The sequence below is a fragment of the Pristis pectinata genome, chromosome 40 (assembly GCF_009764475.1).
Source record: "Pristis pectinata isolate sPriPec2 chromosome 40, sPriPec2.1.pri, whole genome shotgun sequence".
NCBI lineage: Eukaryota > Metazoa > Chordata > Chondrichthyes > Rhinopristiformes > Pristidae > Pristis > Pristis pectinata.
The window spans coordinates 3461417-3482303 of record NC_067443.1 but is presented as its reverse complement, the minus strand read 5'-3'; the positions used below and the strand labels follow the sequence as shown (position 1 = coordinate 3482303).

Sequence of the window (20887 nt, the reverse complement as noted above, 5' to 3'; positions counted from 1 at the left end):
AGGGGAGGGAGGGGGAAGTGGAGGGAGGGGGGAGGGAGGAGGGGGGGGAGGGGGGAGGGGGGGGAGGGAGGAGGGAGGGGAGGGAGGGGAGGGAGGGGAAGGGGAGGGAGGAGGGAGGGGAGGGAGGGGGAAGGGGAGGGGGAAGTGTGGGGGGGAGGGGAGGAGGGGGGGGAGGGGAGGGAGGGGGGGGAGGGGAGGGAGGGGGGGGAGGGGAGGGAGGGAGGGGGGGAAGGTGTGGGGGGGGAGGGGAGGGAGGGGAAGGTGTGGGAGGGGGAGGGAGGGGGAAGGTGTGGGAGGGGGAGGGGGAAGGTGTGGGAGGGGAGGGGAAGGTGTGGGAGGGGGGAGGGGGAAGGTGTGGGAGGGGGAAGGTGTGGGAGGGGGAGGGAGGGAGGGAGGGGGGGGAGGGGAGGGAGGGGGAGGGGGAGGGAGGGGGAAGGTGTGGGAGGGGGAAGGTGTGGGAGGGGGAAGGTGTGGGAGAGGGAGGGGGAGGGGGGGAGGGAGGGGGGGAGGGGGAGGGAGGGGGAGGGGGAGGGGGAAGGGTGGAGGGAGAGGGGGAAGTGTGGGAGGGGGAGGGAGGGGGAGGGAGGAGGGAGGGGAGGGGAGGGAGGGAAGGGGGAGGGGGAGGAGGGGGAAGGTGTGGGAGGGGGAAGGGGGGGAGGGGAGGGGGGAGGGGGAAGGTGTGGGAGGGGGAGGGGAGGGGATGGAGGGGGAGGAAGGAGGGGGGGCACCTTTCACAAGAGGCATTAGAGCGACCATCTCATCATCATACCCCCCCCCACCCCATGTGGGGAAGGAGGGTCCTCTCCCCCACACTGAAAGTGCTGACAACCTGGGTCATGGTCCAGGTGCTCTGTGGGATCTTGCTGTGCATAGACTGCCCATTTCGCTCCCTCCCTCCTGGGGCACTCCGGGAGGTGTGTGGCAGAAAGGCAAAGTCTCTCTCTCGCTCTTTGTCACACACACACCAACACACACACAGGCACAGAGACACACAAACCTACAACCACACACACATAGAGTCATGCAGCACGGAAACAGGCCCTTCAGCCCAACTGGTGCATGCCGACCAAGATTCCCATCTAAGCCAGTCCCATTTGCCGCGTTGGCCCGTATCCCTCTAAACCTTTCCCATCTGTGTACCTGTCGAGTGTTGTTAATGCCCCTGCCTCACTGACTTCCTCTGGCAGCTCGTTCCACATACGGACCACCCTCTGGGTGAAGAAGTTGCCCCTTTAAATCTCTCCCCTCTCACCTTAAACCTGTGCCCTCTAGTTTTAGACTCCCTGACCCTGGGGGGAAAGGACTGTGACCATCCACCTTAACTACGCCCCTTGTCATGTTATAAACCTCCATAAGGTCACCCCTCAGCCTCCTTTGCTCCAGGGAAAACAGTCCCGGCCTGTCCAGCCTCTCCTTAGAACTCATGGACACATAAAGAGAGAGAAACAGGTACATACATGGATAGAAGCATTTATGCACAGGCACACACATACACACTCGCGCACACACACATGTACACACACACACACACGCATACACACACACATCGAGTGAGCAAGCCATTCTCTCAGTGACCGATAGCCCCCACACTGCGTATCGGTGTCCACAAGGCATTATCAGGGCTGTGACTGCCAGCGGAAGACAGTCCCAGGGCACGTGGGACCCACCCTCGACCCGTCCCAAACAGGAGATGAAGCTCCATTGTGATTAACAATTTCCTCAGAGCTCCGTCCAGACTGACGAAATCAGGAAATGCCAAGGCCTGCGTTGAGTTAGCACAAAGGAACTGCTCGGGATCCATCCTGCTGTGTAAAGGCTCTGGACCGGTCGGAGACAGTCCTGTTAAAAGTTGCACCGTCATCAAAGAAGATTTTTTGGATAACATTTTGGGTTGTGGACATTGCTGTAACAGCCAGCAATCTATTTCCTAAAAAAATACACTATTCACAAAATAAACTGTGAGGTTTCTCCTCAATACTTCCGTATGTTTTCTTGCTGTAAGAAAATGTTCGGCCCATCTAGACCATACTAGCTCTCACAGCTATCCCATTCTTCCAGGAACCTATTCTCCCCACATTCCCAGCAACACCCTCCCAGTCCAGATTCTACCCCTCATCCACACACCAGGGGGGCAATCTACAGCCCCAGCCAGCAGGGAAACAGGCCCTTCGGCCCATCAAGTCCATGCAGACCAGCAACAACTCATTTACAAGAATCTACAGTAATCATTGTAGTGTATCGGTTAGCGTAACACGATTACAGCGCCAGCGACCCGGGTTCAATTCCGCTGCTGTCTGTAAGGAGTTTGTACGTTTTCCCCGTGTCTGCGTGGGTTTCCTCCGGGTGCTCCGGTTCCTCCCACATTCCAAAGACGTACGGGTTAGGAAGTTTGTGGGCGTGCTATGTTGGTGCCAGAAGCGTGGCGACACTTGCGGGCTGCCCCAGAGAACGCTACACAGAAGATGCATTCACTGTGTGTTTGATGTACATGTGGCTAATAAAGAAATCTATCTTATCTAATCCCATTTTATTCTCTCCACATTTACCCATCAACTCCCCCCCAGATTCTACCCCTCACCACACACCAAGTGGGGCAATCTACAGTGGCGGCCAATTAACCCACCGACCCCCGCACGTCATTGGGATGTGGGAGGGAACTGGAGCACCCGGGGGAAACCCACGCGTTCACAGGGAGAACATGCAAACTCCACACACACACTAAGCCGGAGTTTGGGATCGAACCTGGGTCTCTGGGGCTGTGAGGCAGCGGCTCTACCCACTACACCACTGGCTGCCCATTATATTCCTTACAATATTCACTGTGCTTCCTCATTGCCAACCATTCCACCAACACTGTGAGAAGTTCTTACGTGGGTTCCCAGCCCCTCACAGTACAGCAGCAGACACGAGGCTCTGGTCCTCCACAGATTCTCCTTCTTCTGAGAAAGTCCATTGGGATGACCCTCTCCAGAAGGCAACATCCATCTCAATAACATTCTTTCTCCAGAAGGCAAAGATCCCCCCACCATCCGGGCCGTGCCGTCTTCTCGCGGCTCCCGTCGGGCAGGAGGTACAGGAGCCTGAAGTCCCCACACCACCAGGTTCAGGAAAAGCGACTTCCCTTCAACCATTCGGTCCTTCAACCATTCGGTTCTTCAACCAACCGGCACACCCCTAATCACTGCCTCAGGACAGCAACACTGGGACCTTTGTACTACAGTGGACTTTTTCTTGTTCTAATTGTGTTTTCTTGTAAAAATTGTGTATTGTGTATAATTTATGCTTTTCTTGTGAACATTGTGTATCTGATGCTCTGTGCCTGTGATGCTGCTGCAAGTTTCTCATTGCACCCGTGCACACATGGACTTGTGCATCTGACAATAAATTTGACTTTGACACCCTAGTTCTGTGGATCCATGTGGGACCCACAGACTCTTCCACCAATGGGGCAGGAGGTGTCTAACGGGGCAGGAGGGCGCATTGGTGAGGTGGGAGCTCCTTCCGCTGTTAACACAAGCCCTCCTGATGCATAGCCTTGAGGTTCTCAATCCCACCCACCAACACTTCTCCTCCAGCTTGAATGGTCAGGAGTCCCAGGGGCTTTCATAGACACTACTTCTGACTGCATATCTCTTCCTCTCAGCCTTGCACTAATGTGTCGTTATGTTTTGTCGCTTATTTTGCATTCATGCAAGTTATGCATAATTTATCTTAATTTAAGTTTAGGTTTAACTCGTGTTTGTCCTCTTGTAGTGTCCTGTGGCTGCAAAGACCTAACTTTTTGGCACTGTATGTACGCCCCGGACAATGACCTTGAGCTTGGACTTCTCCCAGAAGGTAGGAGAGAAGAAAGGGGATGAGCGGAGGGGGGGGGGGGCGCAGGGATCCTTGATGATGTTAGCCTTCCTGCAAGGTTGAGAGCTTCAAGTTCCTGGGAGTGAACGTCACCGACAGCCTGTCCTGGTCACATAGACGCCACGGCCAAGAAAGCTCACCAGCACCTCGACTTCCTCAGGAGGCTAAAGAAATTTGGTTTGTCCCCTTTGACTCTCGCCAACTTTTACCGATGCACCACAGAAAGCAGCCTATCTGGATGTATCACGGCTTGGTACGGCAACTGCTCTGCCCAGGACTACAAGAAACTGCAGAGAGTTGTGGACACAGCCCAGCGCATCACGGAAACCAGCCTCCCCTCCTTGGACTCTGTCTTTACCTCTCGTTGTCTTGGTGAAGCAGCCAGCATAATCAAAGACCCCACCCACCCTGCTCATCTCTTTCTCTCCTCTCCCATCGGGTAGAAGATACAGGAGCCTGAGGGCACGTACCACCAGACAAGGACAGCTTCTACCCCACTGTGATAAGACTATTGAACGGTTCCCTTATACGATGAGATGGACTCTGACCTCACGATCTCCTTGTTGTGACCTTGCACCTTATTGCACTGCACTTCTCTGTAGCTGTGACACTTTACTGTACTGTTATTGTTTTTACCTGTACTACCTCAATGCACTCTGTACTAACTCAATGACTGCAATGTGTAATGATTGACCTGTACGATCGGTTTGTAAGACAAGTTTTTCACTGTACCTCAGTACAAGTGACAATAATAAACCAATACCAATACCAACAAGGCACGGCTAAGTAGATGGGAGGGAGGAAGCTCAGAATGCAGAAAATCCTGAGAAGTCCGGTGTAAGCTGGGCCACGGACCGGGGACGTCCAGCGGGGAGAGGACACTGACCTCGGTCACCTGTCCTTCCGATGGATTTGGGGAATCACGGAGACGGGATCTTCTTCCAGGCCAAGACCGGAGTTACTCTTCCCCACAGGACCTTTGTGACTGGTGCTCCGGACTCAAACGCCTCCGTCCCACAGAATCTCTGTCCCTCAGAGCATGCCGGTCCGCGGTGGAGTGAGATTCCGATAATCCAAATCTAATGCAGCGCTCCCTCCTCACCCTCCCCCCTCCCTGCCCCTCCCGCAGCGCTCCTCCACCCTCCTCCTCGCTGGCCCTCCCACAGTGCTCCCTCCTCACCTCCCCTCCCGCGGTGCTCCCTCCCACCGCCCCCCGTGGCGCTCCCTTCACCGCCCCTCCCACGGCGCTCTCTCCTCACCGCCCTCCCGCGGCGCTCCCTCCTCACCGCCCCTCCCGCGGCGCCCTCCTCACCGCCCCTCCCGCGGCGCTCCTCAGTGCAAGTGGCGAATTACGGTCACGCCTCGAGCGAGGTTTGAACCAGTGACCATTCACCCTGCACACTTGTGCAAGTGCACGCCCAGGCGCACACCTACCGAGGTGTGCAACCGCCCCACTTGCAAAGCATGTCACCCTCGGCGCTGAAGGAATCGAGCTACCAGTTATCTCCTGTGGAAAACTCCAGTTTATTCACTGACGTTGGGCAGGGGAGGGAGGTGGGAGTGCAGGTTGTTGTTGGTGGGGGCGAAGAGGGGCGACACTCCCCCCTTCTCCAAGAAGGACCCCAGGACTGGCTGTACCTTTGCCCGTTTCTTTCAAGGACGCCCCTTTCCTACAGTGGATGACGGAGATGTTACCGGAGGTTGGGGGCACCCTTCCATCTCTCGGGTGCCCTTGTGGGTGTCAGTCGGTGAGGGGTGAAGACTGCCTGGGGTTAAGAGGTCGCAGACACAACAAGACCTTTTTTTGGCCTGCAAATCCGTTGACATATTCCTGTCCGATTTTGGAATGGCGCCTTTTCCCTCCGCATCCTTCTCCCAATCAGTGTCCACCTCTCCCTGAGTCCGGGGGGCTTCTCAGTGGTGGAGAACAGGTGTGACTCCATTTCATGGTGGCCTGGACTTCCCAGGAGCTCCATGACCACTTGGGGATTAAGATGGATTAAGATGGAGATTGGGAATGGATTGGTGCTGCCCATTACTTGTACAGCCCAAGGAATGATCCTTCCCGCACTCCCAGGCCTTCTTCCCTCCGGTTGCTAAAGGCAACCAATCTATCCCATCCTCCCAGGCCCCAATCCCCTGGTTGCTATGAGGAACCAATTCACCCCATCCTCCCAGGCCCCAATCCCCTGGTTGCTATAGGTAACCAATCCATCCCATCCTCCCAGGCCCCAATCCCCTGGTTGCTATGAGGAACCAATTCACCCCATCCTCCCAGGCCCCAATTCCCTGGTTGCTATAGGTAACCAATCCATCCCATCCTCCCAGGCCCCAATCCCCTGGTTGCTATAGGTAACCAATCCATCCCATCCTCCCAGGCCCCAATCCCCTGGTTGCTATAGGTAACCAATCCATCCCATCCTCCCAGGCCCCAATCCCCTGGTTGCTATAGGTAACCAATCCATCCCATCCTCCCAGACCCCAATCCTCCAGTTGCTATGGGTAACCAATCCATCTTGCCCCAATCCCCCGGCTGCTCAACAGTCCATCCCATCCTCCCAGACCCCATTACCCTGGTTGCTCTAGATAACCAATCCTCCCCATTGTCCAGGTCCCACTCCCCTAGTTACCATGGATAACCAATCCTCCCAGAGCCCATCCCCCTCAGGCCTGTCCGATGAACCAATCCATCCCCCAGCTAACTCCCCCAGCCCCAGGCTGGCTTCCCAGGCCTCATTCCCACTCAGAGACATAGCTCCAACTCCCTGAAGTTTAACTCCTAGCTAGTGTTGTCCGGCCCCTCACCACTTCTCGACTGATCTGCCCACACATTTCTACGCGGTATAACAAAAGAAAACCCACTTAACTTTCAAGTAACTTCGTGAAAACACTGTGGAGATTTCCACCAAAGCTCAGAAGTTGGACCCTGGGCTAGGTTTTTTTTGGCTTATGCCTTGGAACCCAAGGGAAGACCCAAATCCCCTCCCTTCAGGCCTGGACACTTTGGACAGTTTTATCATTGCGCTGGACGAGACCTCTTCAATCTGGCCTGGATAGTTTCAGATAAAAGTCATCTCTCACGGCTTCTGAATGAATATTAGACCTCAGAAAAGCCTCTGTGAGACAGCTGAAGGAAATGATAAGCGGGGCGGGTAATCAGAGTGATTCTGGAAAAACCTACTGTGTACACCTCACCCTGGGGTAATCCGCACAAACATTGCCAGGCACAGCTTGAGGGAACCAGGAGAGATATTCGGACAGGTGGGCCGCCACCTCCGAGAGGGGTGTTTAGAGGCAGAGAGGTTTCAGGGAGACATTTCTGGAGCAACGGGAATAGCCCAACAGGTCAAGAGGCCGGAATTGGAGGGATCTCCGAAGGGGATGGATTACGGACACAGGGGCAAGGGGGCAGATTCGGAAACAATTTGTGGGGATCTTTTTTTGGGGGGGGGGAAGGGAGTGGGAGGAAACAGAATCAAACTGGATTGGAGGAGGGGTGGGGTAAGGAGTGGGGGGGGAATAAGGAGAGGGGAAGGGCGGAAAGAGGGCGAGTCGCCATCATCTCCACGTCAGCCAGCGTAGGTGGGGTCGTTCTCGTCGTCGCTGCCCCCGGAGATGAAGTCCTCGAAGGGCAGGCAGACGAAGCAGAAACGCTTGATGTCCTTCCAGCAGACGCGGCAGTAAATGGCCCCGCAGCCAGGGTTGGGGCAGTAGTAGGAGGTGTCCGTGGGGCCCCCGCCGCACACCACACACCGCTGGCGGATGAACCTCTGTAGGCAGGGGAGCAGGCGGTGTAGGGTCCCCGCCAACCCTCTCAGTTGCTGCCGGGGTGTGGGAGACCGAGAAGAAACAAGCAAGTTCATTGTTCTTGGGAACGCCGGGCACATCCAGAATCCAGCCCACCTTAAACAATCCACCTCTTGTAGCTCCCGTTCCTGAGATGTCCCCCACACACCACCTCATTCTACATAGCCCCCACCCAACAATTGTCCAGAGCGACCCGTCACATACTCCCGGGGTCAGACATAGGGTGAATCTCCCTCCGCACCGTCCCCTCACACACTCCCGGGGTCAGACACAGGGTGAGGCTCCCTCCGCACCGTCCCGTCACACACTCCCGGGGTCAGACACAGGGTGAGGCTCCCTCCGCACCGTCCCATCGCACACTCCCGGGGTCAGACACAGGGTGAGGCTCCCTCCGCACCATCCCGTCGCACACTCCCGGGGTTATACACAGGGTGAGGCTCCCTCCGCACCGTCCCGTCGCACACTCCCGGGGTCAGACACAGAGTGAAGCTCCCTCCACACTGTCCCGTCACACAAATACCACAAGCAATACACACTCCTGACCACCTTAAATAACCTCACATACCCACCTTCAGTACTACCAGTCCACCTTAATGGTCAACCGCAATTATCCCAGCGACAAAATCAGTTAAATACCACCACTGACACCTGAAACACCCTCACTGACCCACCTTAAGTATCCACAGCCACCTTGAATATCATAATCATCATTAAACACACCTGCCACCTTAACCACCCTCACAGACCCACCTTAAGTACCACGAGGCCACCTTAATTGCCAACGTTAATTATTCCAACCACCTTAAAATCCACAATCAGTTAAATACCCCACTGACCACCTGTAATGGCCACATTACCCACCTTAAATATCATAATCACACTGTTAAACATTCCAGCCCACCTTAAATACAATCAGACGTACTTAAATACCACCAGACCACCTTAATCACCGACTTTAATTATCCCAGTAGCTGAAACTCAACAATCAGTTAAATACCCCACTGACCCACCTTAAATACCCTCTAAACTACCTTAACAATCCACAGTTACCTTAAATTTCACTTTCATATTGTTAAATACCCCCCAATGACAGCCTTCAATTCTCTCACTAACCTGCCTTAAACACCCTCAGCCCAGCTTGAGTTCGAACCTTATTCCCAGCTACATTAATTTCCACAATTGCACACTCCTTAAATATACCCTCGGACCACCCTAAATACATCCACTGTAAATACCCCCACAGACCCACTGTAAATACCACTGCTCTGCACAGCCTGAAACACGTCCACAACTTTACCACCTCAATACCACACCCCTCACTTCTCCACCCATCTCGAACATTTTTGACCCACTCCATTCCTCATGTATCCTGGACCCAGTCACCTCAAATGCATCACGACCTACCCCAAATGCCTCCTCACTCTGACACCTTGAACATACCCCACTCCACTAACCCAAGTACAGTGAAACCAACTCCTCCCACTGCACCCAGCAGACATGAGCACTCACACACTCCTAGCCTCTGTTATCAACTAGCAATAACCACCATAACCACAGCCAGGTGCAGTCAACCCACTTGTCTCTGAGAGTCCCACTCCCCAGACAGTCAAACAGAAATAACACTCAATGTGCAAAGTGATTAACTGAGACACACACCTCAAACCACAGATTGTTAAGACTAAACATCACTATGTCAAGCGAGAACAGTGTAGAACTAAATATCCCCGGGAGTGGGTTACAGGCTGGGATCTAATCCAGGGGTTCGGGGGGTTATATATAGAATAACAGATCCCCGGGAGTGGGTTACAGGCTGGGATCTAATCCAAGGGTTCGGGGGGGGGGGGGGGGGTTATATATAGAATAACAGATCCCGGGAGTGGGTTACAGGCTGGGATCTAATCCAAGGGTTCAGGGGGTTTATATATAGAATAACAGATCCCCGGGAGTGGTTTATAAACTGGGATCTAATCCAGGGGTTCGGGGGGGTTTATATATAGAATAACAGATCCCCGGGAGTGGGATACAGGCTGGGATCTAATCCAGGGGTTCGGGGGGTTTATATATAGAATAACAGATCCCCAGGAGTGGGTTACAGGCTGGGATCTAATCCAGGGGTTGGGGGGGTTTATATATAGAATAACAGATCCCCGGGAGTGGGTTACAGGCTGGGATCTAATCCAGGGGTTCGGGGGGTTTAGATATAGAATATCAGTTCCCCGGGAGTGACACGGAGTGATGACAGAGAGTAACCCACGCTGGCTGTTACTCACCCACAGTTGCTTCCTGCGGGCCTGTGCGATGATTTTCTTGCGCTGGGTCTCAGCGTAGGTGATCCGTTTACGCAAGAACTCGTTGTAGAGGAACAGCACTCGCTTCTTCTCCCGCTGCATAGAAAGAATCCACAAGGTGTCAGCGCCCATGCACCCCAGTGGACCAACATTCCCCATCAGGCGCGACAGGGAGGTGGGAGAGGAGGAGGCTATTCTGCCCGTCCTGCCTGTGCAAGCCCCCTACGGTTAATCGGACAACTCCATTGCTCTCTCCCACGCCATCCTTTCAAGGAAGCTCTGGAGGACGCAAGGGTGGTTGCCGAGCATCGTCCCTGCCTGACGGAGCACCCTCTGATCTACCGACTGTTCCCGGGGACAGACACACTGATCAAGTGCGGTGAAAGATGCCTTTTGGTCTGCCTGATACCTTGTTGGTCTTCCAGCAAGGGGCGAGATGTCCGCGAGGGAACGCTGCTGACTGGCACATTCCGGGCTGCAGGAGTCCGTGCTGAGGGACGCGCTAAAGCCCGGTGCAGCCAGTGCCAAGTCTCTGTGGGGAAGGACCACTGTCTGAGGTCCTACTGCCACTGGACACCGAGGGGAAGAAGCCCCTCAAACACCTGAAGTTTGTCACGTTGCAAGGGGCTGCAGGAGTTGCAATGATGTGCCTGCACTACCATAGAGTTATGGAGTCATACAGCACGGAAACAGGCCCTTCAGCCCAACTTGTCCACACTGACTGAGGTGCCCATCTCAGCTGGTCCCATTTTGCCTGCACTTGGTAATTGATAATTGGTTTCTTGTTGTCACATACGTGAAGAACTTTGTTTGCCATCCATAGGGGTCACTCCAAACACAAGTACATTGAGGTATTACAAGGGAAACCAATAACAGAATGCAGAATAAAGTGTTACAGTTACAGAGAAAGTGCAGTGCAGGCAGACAATAAGGTGCAAGGGCCACGACGAGGTAGATCGTGAGGTCAGGAATTCATCCTTTATCGTACAAGAGGTGCTACATTGGTAAATTGGTTTATTATTGTCACGCGTACGGAGGTAAAGTGAAAAACTTTGTTTTGCAGGCCATCCATGCAGATCATTTCATCACATCAGTGCATCGAGGTAGTACAAGGGAAAAGCAATAACAGAATGCAGAATATAATATGCAGAACACATGAATGACAGAGAAATAGGGAGACATGTGGGAGGGAAGGGTTAGGTAGATCTTAGAGCAGGATAAAATGTCGGCACAACATTGTGGGCCTAAGGGCCTGTACTGTGCTGTAATGTTCTATAGTGTTACAGTTACAGAGAAAGTGCAGTGCAGGCAGACAATAAGGTGCAAGGGCCACGACGAGGTAGACTGGGAGGTCAAGAGTCCATCTTATCGTACGACGGGACCGTTCAATAGTCTCATAACAGCAGGAGAGAAGTTGCCCTTTAAACCTCTCCTATCTATGCACTTATCCAAATATCTTTTAAATGTTGTTATGTTGTTATTGTACCTGCCAATGTATGCAGCCAATAAATGTCAATGGATAGACTGAACAACACTACCAATGTAGAGAGTCATGCTTTGTGTTTTCTGTACTTGGACACATTCCTTATGAACAAATAAAATCCTTTCAGTCTGTCTTGGTGTCTGTTCCCAGGGACAACAAGACAGACATCATGTCAAGCAACAGTGACGAAGGTGATCAAATAACTACAGGGGGATCTTGATCAGCTGGGTAAGTGGGCAGAGGAGTGGCAAATGCAGTTTAATTCAGAGAAGCGCGAGGTGTCGCATTTTGGAAGGTCAAATCAAAGTCGGACTTTCACAGTGAACGGCGGGGGCCCTGAGGAGTGTTATAGAACAGAGGGACCTTGGAGTTCAGGTACATTGTTCCCTGAAAGTGGTGGCACAGGTAGACAGGGTGGTGAAGAAGGCGTTTGGCACGTTGGCATTGAGTATAGAAGCTGGGAGATCATGGTGCAGTTGTACAGGACGCTGATGAGGCTGGACTTGGAATATTGTGTTCAGTTTTGGTCGCTGTAGGAAAGACGTCATCAAACTGGAAAGAGCACAGAAAAGATTTACGAGGATGCTGTCAGGACTCGAGAGAGTGAGTTATAGGGAGCGGTCGGACAGGCTCGGACTTTTTTCCCTGGAGCGTAGGAGACTGAGGCATGATCATACAGAGGTGTATAAAATCATGAGGGGCATCGATAGGGTGAATGCACACAGTCTTTTCCCCAGGGTTGGGGAATCAAGAACCAGAGGGAACAGGTTTAAGGTGAGAGGGGAGAGATTTAATAAGAACCTGAGGGGCAACTTTTTTTTTACACAGGAGGTGGTCCGTATGTGGAACGAGCTGCCAGAGGAAGTGGGTGAGGCAGGGACATTAACAACGTTTAAAAGACACTCGGACAGGTCCATGGATGGGGAAGGGTTTAGAGGGATACGGGCCAAACGCGGGCAAATGGGACTGGCTTGGATGGGAATCTTGGTCGGCACGGACCAGTTGGGCCAAAGGGCCTGTTTCCGTGCTGTGTGACTGTGTGGCTGGAAGAACGTTAGCTTGGTCATCACTGTGGGTGTGTAGGGTCCGAGTGAGACCACACCTGGTGCATTGTTCAAGCAGGCAGGACACGTGAGCAGCATCAGTGCTTTGTAGTGGGATGTGTTGACCTGATGACACAATGAATGGAACAAAGGATGTACCTATTGTTTTGCACTTCCTGTATATAGTTTTAATGAATAAAGTTTATTTCTGAAATGGGAAAAAAAACCTTCTCACAGCCCATGTACTTCACAGGTTCACAGAATGGATGCAGATTGAAAGGAGAGTTCTGCACTAGATCTATGTGCCCTATGTAATCTAGCTACACGATGCGGAGATCTCGGTGGGATTACAGAGACAGGGAGGGATGTAGGGGCTGGAGGGGGGTTACAGAGATGGGGAGGGGTGTAGGGGCCGGAGGGTGGTCACAGAGACGGGGAGAGGTGTAGGGGCCGGAGGGTGGTCACAGAGACGGGGAGAGGTGTAGCGGCCAGAGGGGGGGGTCACAGAGACGGGGAGGGGTGTAGGGGCCGGAGGGGGTTCCCAAAGACGGGAGGGGATGTAGGGGCCGGAGGGCGTCACAGAGACAGGGAGAGGTGTAGGGGCCGGCGGGTGGTCACAGAGACGGGGAGAGGTGAAGGGGCCGGAGGGTGGTCACAGAGACGGGGAGAGGTGTAGGGGCCGGAGGGTGGTCACAGAGACGGGGAGGGGTGTAGGGGCCGGAGGGTGGTCACAGAGACGGGGAGAGGTGTAGGGGCCGGAGGGTGGTCACAGAGACGGGGAGAGGTGTAGGGGCCGGAGGGTGGTCACAGAGACGGGGAGAGGTGTAGGGGCCAGAGGGGGGGGTCACAGAGACGGGGAGGGGTGTAGGGGCCGGAGGGGGTTCCCAAAGACGGGAGGGGATGTAGGGGCCGGAGGGCGTCACAGAGACAGGGAGGGGTGTAGGGGCCAGACCCCACCATGGGGGAAAGGTCACCGATCAGTGCGTGATGCTCCTGACTCAGAGAGGAGGGACTGGAAGTCTGAGGTCTGGTCATCACGGAAGGGAAAGCAGTCCCACATTTTTTCCCTGCCGGTCTGGAAAAGCAGAGGGATGTTTTGTCTTCATTTGGGTGTGTTGGCCAGACCAGCGTTTATCACCCCTCCCTCACCACCCCCCCTTGAGAGGCCAGGCAGGGATCTGAGCTGCCGTTTCGAACCGCCCGCTGTCCGTGTGGGGGGAAGTGCTCCCGCGGTGCCGTCGGGGGAGGGAGTTCCAGGGATTCGGACCCGGCGACGGTGAAGGAACAGCCGATGTGCTTCCCGGTTGGGATGGCGGCGGGGGGGAGCCTGCGGGTGGTGGTGTCCCCCCTCGGCGGAGAGAGGTGGCGGGTCTGGGAGGTGCTGCTGCAGTAGCCCCGGGCGAGGGACCGTGGTGCGTTCTGTAGGCAGTGCGGCCGCTGTGGCGGAGGGAGGGAGTGTTTCGGGGGGAGGGGGGGGTGCTGATCGAGTAGGCTGCTTTGTCCTGGATGGTGTCGAGCTTCCCGAGAGCTGTTGGAGCCGCCCACACCCAGGGAAGTGGGGAGCGTCCCATCACACTCCTGACCTGTGCCCTGTAGATGGGGGAAAGGTAATGGGCGGATGTGGAGTGCATGGACTAACCCCACCCAGGGAAGTGGGGAGCGTCCCGTCACACTCCTGACCTGTAGATTGGGGAAAGGTAATGTGGTGGATGTGGAGGGCATGGACCAACTCCACGCAGGGAAGTGGGGAGTGTCCCATCACATTCCTGACCTCTACCCTGTAGATGGGGGAAAGGCCTCGGGGTGTCAGGAGGTGATTCACTCCCCACGGGAGACCCTATCTCCTGTAGCTACATTAGTTGATCCGGTCCATGCCTGCACGTGACCTGGTAGAAGTTTGGACATGGGGCAACAAGGTCCTCGATGAGCTAATGTCTACAGGACGGAAGCTAAACACGTAATCTTGACCTTGACCAGTCCCGCATGGGAAACAGAGAGGCGTTTACCTTGGGGAAGCAGAAGGCAGCAATAACTCTGCGCAGTCGGTAGCTGTAGATCTGGAAGAAGCAGAAGAGGATAATCCCGGCCATGGGGAGAACAGTGATGAATATACTCAACTCCTTCATCTTGTGCGGTTTGGGAAGACAGTCTGGAAAACAAGGAGACCGTTATTCCGTACTACCTGGATTGATTGGGGCCAGGGGTTGTTCACTTCCCCATTGCCTTGTAATGGCCCCAGTTCCCCTCATGGGACTCAATGGGAGGGTTAGGAGTGGGGAAGGAGGGGTTTCAGTGGGAGATGGAGGGAGCGGGTTCATTGGGGTGGGGAGCTGGAGGGCTTCAGAGGGGCGGGAGCCGGAGGGAGGGGCTTCATTGGGTTGGAGAATAGAGGGAGGGGCTTCATTGGGTTGGAGGGAGGGGCTTCATTGGGTTGGAGAATGGAGGGAGGGGTTTCATTGGGTTGGAGGATGGAGGGAGGGGCTTCATTGGGTTGGAGGATGGAGGGAGGGGCTTCATTGGGTTGGAGGATGGAGGGAGGGGTTTCATTGGGTTGGAGGATGGAGGGAGGGGCTTCATTGGGTTGGAGAATGGAGGGAGGGGTTTCATTGGGTTGGAGGATGGAGGGAGGGGCTTCATTGGGTTGGAGAATGGAGGGAGGGGTTTCATTGGGTTGGAGGATGGAGGGAGGGGTTTCATTGGGTTGGAGGATGGAGGGAGGGGCTTCACTGGGTTGGAGAATGGAGGGAGGGGTTTCATTGGGTTGGAGGATGGAGGGAGGGGCTTCATTGGGTTGGAGGATGGAGGCAGAGGACTGGGATGGGGAGGTCAGGTGCTCGGAGTGCCTTACGTACAACACGGAACAGTACAAGCACAGGAACAGGCCCTTCGGCCCACGCTGTCTGTGCCTACACAATGCCAGATTGAGGTAAGATTCAGGGGACGGACTCTCTGTGAACCTTTTGACACCACCCCACAACCCCCTCCCAATCATCCTTGCTCCATTTCAAAAATTCCCTATTCTTCTCTCCAGTCTGGGTTTCTGCCCAACGTCAACCCCCCGTGACCTCACGCCAGGCGGCGGACACCCCGACTCACGCAAGTTGTTGGACTCCATCTTGACATCAACGGTGGTGTTGAAGGCAGCAACGGCTCTGCGGATGAGGTTGGCCAGGATGGAGGTCCCACCGACCTTGATTTCCAGCCGGTGGCTCTCTGCAGAAGGGAACACAAGAGCGCAGAGCACGCAGGGGTCAGCGGAGCGAAGAACATCAGGACACAAGGAAGCTACTCAAGTGAATACCATCATTTGATCCGACCACAGTTCATTTGTATCTTTACCCCTTGACCTCGCACCCAAAAAAAATCCAGTCGGTAGTGTAACAGTTAGCGTAACGCTATTACAGCGCCAGCGACCTGGGTTCAATTCCCGCCGCCATCTGTGAGGAGTTTGTACGTTCTCCCCGTGTCTGCGTGGGTTTCCTCCGGGTGCTCCGGTTTCCTCCCACATTCCAAAGACGTACGGGTTAGGAAGTTGCGGGCGTCCTATGTTGGCGCCGGAAGCGTGGCGACACTTGCGGGCTGCCCCACCAGAACACTCTACGTCGAAAGATGCATCTCACTGTGTGTTTCGATGTGACCAATAAAGATCTTATAAAAATCAGAATGCTGGAGGAACTCAGCGGGTCAGCCAGCATCTGTGGAGGGAGATGGACAGTCGGTGTTTCGGGTCGAGACCCTTCATCAGGACTGAAAGAGTAGCGGGGTGATGGCCGGTGTGAAGAGGTGAGGGGAAGGGGTGGAGCAAGCGACAGGTGGATCCAGGTGAGGAGGGGGGGAAGGGCAGACAGAGCAGCGGAGATGTGGAGGTAGCGACAGGGGCCGGTGGGCGGCTCTGCCGACTTGGACGATTTCCTCTTCTCTTCCTACCAGTCCTGATGCCCGGGGATCAAGTGCGAATCCGAGATCATGATTCTGGCACATGGTCCCTGCAAGGAGTTGTGCTAGAGGAAGTAAATCCACATTCATACCAGATCCAGAGGGAGCGAGGGACACCTCTGAGGTGGAACCGCGTAGATCTACGACCACGAGCTCCAACCCATGACTGCGACCCGTCCCCTGTCAGTACACCAAAGGGGTCAGCATATGGAGAAAATGAACACGGGGACCAGAGTTCCCAGGAAAACACCAACAGCAAATGAAAGGAACACACCTGCGGAAACAAGGACCAGACCAAAACGGACCATTAAACCACCTCAGAGACTGATTGAAAGCTGCTGAGTGGACAAGGGTTCTTGGCAGGTTTATAAGGACATAGTATTGTGTTTGTTTTTCTTTAAAGGGGGAAGATGTGTTGTTATGTAGTTATAATAAAGAACTACAGTTCCCAGTAGGCAAGGCAAGGGGTCACATGGGGGGAACAGGACGTGGCTGTAAAAACAGAGGGAAAACCAGCTGTCTGGTGTTGGTTAATAAAATGTCCAGATGTTAAACCCACGCGGTTTGTCTCTTGATGAAGAACAAACATAACCGCCCTCTCTCATTGGTCCCCCCGTTTACTGCTCTCCTGATGTTCGACTACATTCTCTCCCAGACTCGCTCACTCTATTGCCTCATCTTCCACACTCCCTTTAAATTCACCAGGGCCTGTTTCCTACATTCCCTTTAAACACACTCAGACCCCCATTTCCTGCGCTCTTCAAACACACCGGGTTTACTGGAGTATTTGTTATATTGGTATTGGTTTATTAATGTCACTTGTACCGAGGTACAGTAAAAAACTTGTCTTGCATACTGTTCGTACAGATCAATTCATTACACAGTGCATTGATGTAGTACAGGGTAAAAACAATAACAGAATACAGAGTAAAGTGTCACAGCTACAGAGAAAGTGCAGTGCAGGCAGACAATAAGGTCATAACGAGGGAGATTGAGAGGTCAAGGGAACCGTTCAATTTCCTATAACAGCGGGATAGAAGCTGTCCTCGAGTCTGGTGGTACATGCATTCAGGCTTTTGTATCTTCTGCCGGATGGAAGGTGAGGGGGGAGAAGAGAGAACGTCCGGGGCGGGTGGGGTCTTTGATTATGTTGGCTGCTTTCCCGAGGCAGCAAGAAGTATAGACAGAGTCCATGGAGGGGAGGATGGTTTCCTTGATGTGTTGAGCTCTCTGCGGTCACAACTGTGAATCATCTAAAAGAAAGTGAATTGGAGGTGTGTTGGAGTATTAGCTATCAGGAGAATTTTCTCTGGAGTGTCGGAGGCTGAGGGGAGACCTGATAGAAGTTTATAAAATTATGAGAGGCATAGATAGGGTAGACAGCTGGTATCTTTTTCCCAGGGTAGAAATGTCAACGATTAGAGGGCACAGCTTTCAGGAGAGAGGGGGAAAGTTTAAAGGAGATTTATGAGGCATGTTTTTTTACACACAGAGCGGTGGGTGCCTGGAACAGGCTGCCAGGGGTGGTGGTGGAGTCAGCTATCATGGTGATGTTTAAGAGGGGTGGTGAGGAGGGAGCGCCGCAGGAGGGGCGGTGAGGAGGGAGCGCCGCAGGAGGGGCGGTGAGGAGGGAGCGCCGCAGGAGGGGCAGTGAGGAGGGAGCGCCACGTGAGGGGCGGTGAGGAGGGAGCGCTGCGGGAGGGGCGGCGAGGAGGGAGCACTGCGGGAGGGGCGGCGAGGAGGGAGCGCTGCAGGAGGGGCGGCGAGAGGGAGCACCACGCCGCAAGAGGGGCGGTGAAGTGGGAGCACTGTGGGAGGGGCAGTGAGGAACCGTGTCCCCATCCTCCCTCTGGTGTAGAGATCTAACTTCTCCCTGAAACCACCAATTATCCGATATTCCCAGTGAGAGATCACACTGCAACAAGCCCCCAGCAGAACGCAAGATGCCTCTTTGGACGTTCAGCATTTTGAGAATTCCAGAAGTATTTAAAAAAGTTACTGACAAAATCTCAGTTCTCCTGCAACATCTATGAATCCTACTCGGAATCGGATGGACCCGATCGATGACCTCAGCCCAGGATAAATAACCACAAGATTGGTTAGCATCCCCACAAATTTCCTCCCGGTGAACATCGGCGGAAACCAGAGTGTTTCTTGGAGTTACCTCCGGTTGAAGAGAACTGGCAAATCGGCGATTCACATTGGGGAAAGACCTACCACTGAAGTTGTACTCCAGGTAACTGTGCCTCTGAATGATGTCCAACATCGTGAAGAGCAACCAGTCCAGCACAAAGAGTGTGATCAAAACCAGGATTATCGGAATGTGCTGTACAATTCCGAGCAGCTGTGGGAGACAAACAGAGCGAGGAAGGATTAGTTCCTGAAGCCCAGCGGCCCTCGGGAGACAGAGCGTGGGGTTGGTTGAGCCGTCAGTGGTGGTCGTGTCTCGCGGTCTCTCTCGGGACCACAGGTTTGTTCTACACAGTTAACAGCAAAGTGAAGGACAGTGCTCCAAATGTTGCTGTGGAGGGAGCACGTCCTCACCGGGAGGGGCGGTGAGGAGGGAGCTCTGTGGGAGGGGCGGTGAAGAGGGAGGGCCGAGGGAGGGGCGGTGGAGGGCCGAGGGAGGGGCTGTGAGTAGGGAGCGCCGCGCTGTGGGAGGGGCGGTGAGGAGGGAGCACTGTTGTATGTGTTGAGGGGGGGGAAGAGGGAAGGGGGGGAAGAGAGGGGGGAGGGGAGGGGAGAGGGAGGGGGGAAGGGGAGGAAGGGGGAGAGGGTGATGGGGGGGAGAGGGAGGAGAAGGGAGAGGGAGGCTGGGGCCCACAGATAGTGACTGGGTCAGGGGGTGGGGCTGGGAGCAAGTCCGTGGTGATTTTGCATTGAATACCTGGGGAGGGTTTAAACCACCCCCCCCCCCAAAACCTCCACTCACCAAGGTCCTCATCTCTGAGTGGTGGATTTGCAGTTGCCATGGGAATATCACATCGGTCCGTTCTGCCTTCCTCAGGGGTAGCAGGTGTCTCCTGTCCTGGAGTAGGGAGAACAGCACATTAACCATGTCTATCAGCATCAACCCACAGCCCTGTGTCAGTCCCCACACTGATCCCACTGCCTCGCTCTCTCCCCACAGCCCTGTGTCAGTCCCCACACTGATCCCACTGCCTCGCTCTCTCCCCACAGCCCTGTGTCAGTCCCCACACTGATCCCCCTGCGCCGCGCTCTCCCCACAGCCCTGTGTCAGTCCCCACACTGATCCCTCTGCCTCGCTCTCCCCACAGCCCTGTGTCAGTCCCCACACTGATCCCACTGCCTCGCTCTCTCCCCACAGCCCTGTGTCAGTCCCCACACTGATCCCACTGCCTCGGTCTCTCCCCACAGCCCTGTGTCAGTCCCCACACTGATCCCATTGCCTCGCTCTCTCCCCACAGCCCTGTGTCAGTCCCCACACTGATCCCACTGCCTCGCTCTCTCCCCACAGCCCTGTGTCAGTCCCCACACTGATCCCACTGCCTCGCTCTCTCCCCACAGCCCTGTGTCAGTCCCCACACTGATCCCACTGCCTCGCTCTCTCCCCACAGCCCTGTGTCAGTCCCCACACTAATCTCACTGACACCTCTCTGCAACTCTCTCTGTTCCGAACCCACTCTCCTGCCTCCTCCAGCCCAGGTTATAACTCACTACACATCAGTGACATTGTAAAGTGAAGGTCAAACACCCCAGTTCTCCAATGAGAAGTGTTCACTTGTTCAATCACGCTTAACGTTAAAATCTCTCCACCGAGTTCCCTCTTTTTGTCAGAGCCACTCGAGTGAAAGTAGCTCCCAGAATGCATGAAGGAGATGGTGAGGCTTTGGGAACAGGAAAGTGGAGAAGTCAGGGTTGTTCACTGTCAAACCAAAGTCGAGTTCATTGTCACACACACAAGTCCGTGTGTGCACGGGTGCAATGAAAAACTTACCTGCAGCAGCATCACAGGCACAGAGCATCAGATAAGCAGCATTCACAAGAAAAACAAATTAAATAAACTGTAAATTATGCACGATTAGCTGTTAGCGTCACGCTATTACAGCGCCAGCAATCGGGATTCGATTCCCGTCACTGTCACCAAGTTCAGTCTAAACAACGTCTTGTACAACTACAATAATGTCAATACATCCCTCCCCACCGTCGGCGGTATCTACAGGAGGTGTTGCCTCAAGAAGGCAACGTCCGTCATCAAGTATCTCCCACCATCCGGGCCGTGCCGTCTTCTCGCAGCTCCCGTCGGGCAGGAGGTACAGAAGCCTGAAGTCCCCACACCACCAGGTTCAGGAACATCTACTTCCCGTCAACCATTCGGTTCTTGAACCGACCGGCGCAGCCCTAATCACTGCCTCAGTGCAGAAACACTGGGACCACTTAGCACTACAATGAACTTTTTTTTTCTTCTAATTGTGTTTTTTCTTGTAAAAATTGTGTATAGTTGATGTTTCTCT

The 20887-nt window shown here is 54.4% G+C and overlaps 1 protein-coding gene across 2 annotated transcripts in view; it reads right to left on the bottom strand.

Moving 5' to 3' along the window:
- LOC127587505 (zinc finger and BTB domain-containing protein 7B-like) overlaps window positions 1-20887 on the bottom strand; it is a 444483-nt gene that overhangs the window by 160439 nt on the left and 263157 nt on the right. The gene's annotated exons all lie outside the window — the stretch shown is intronic.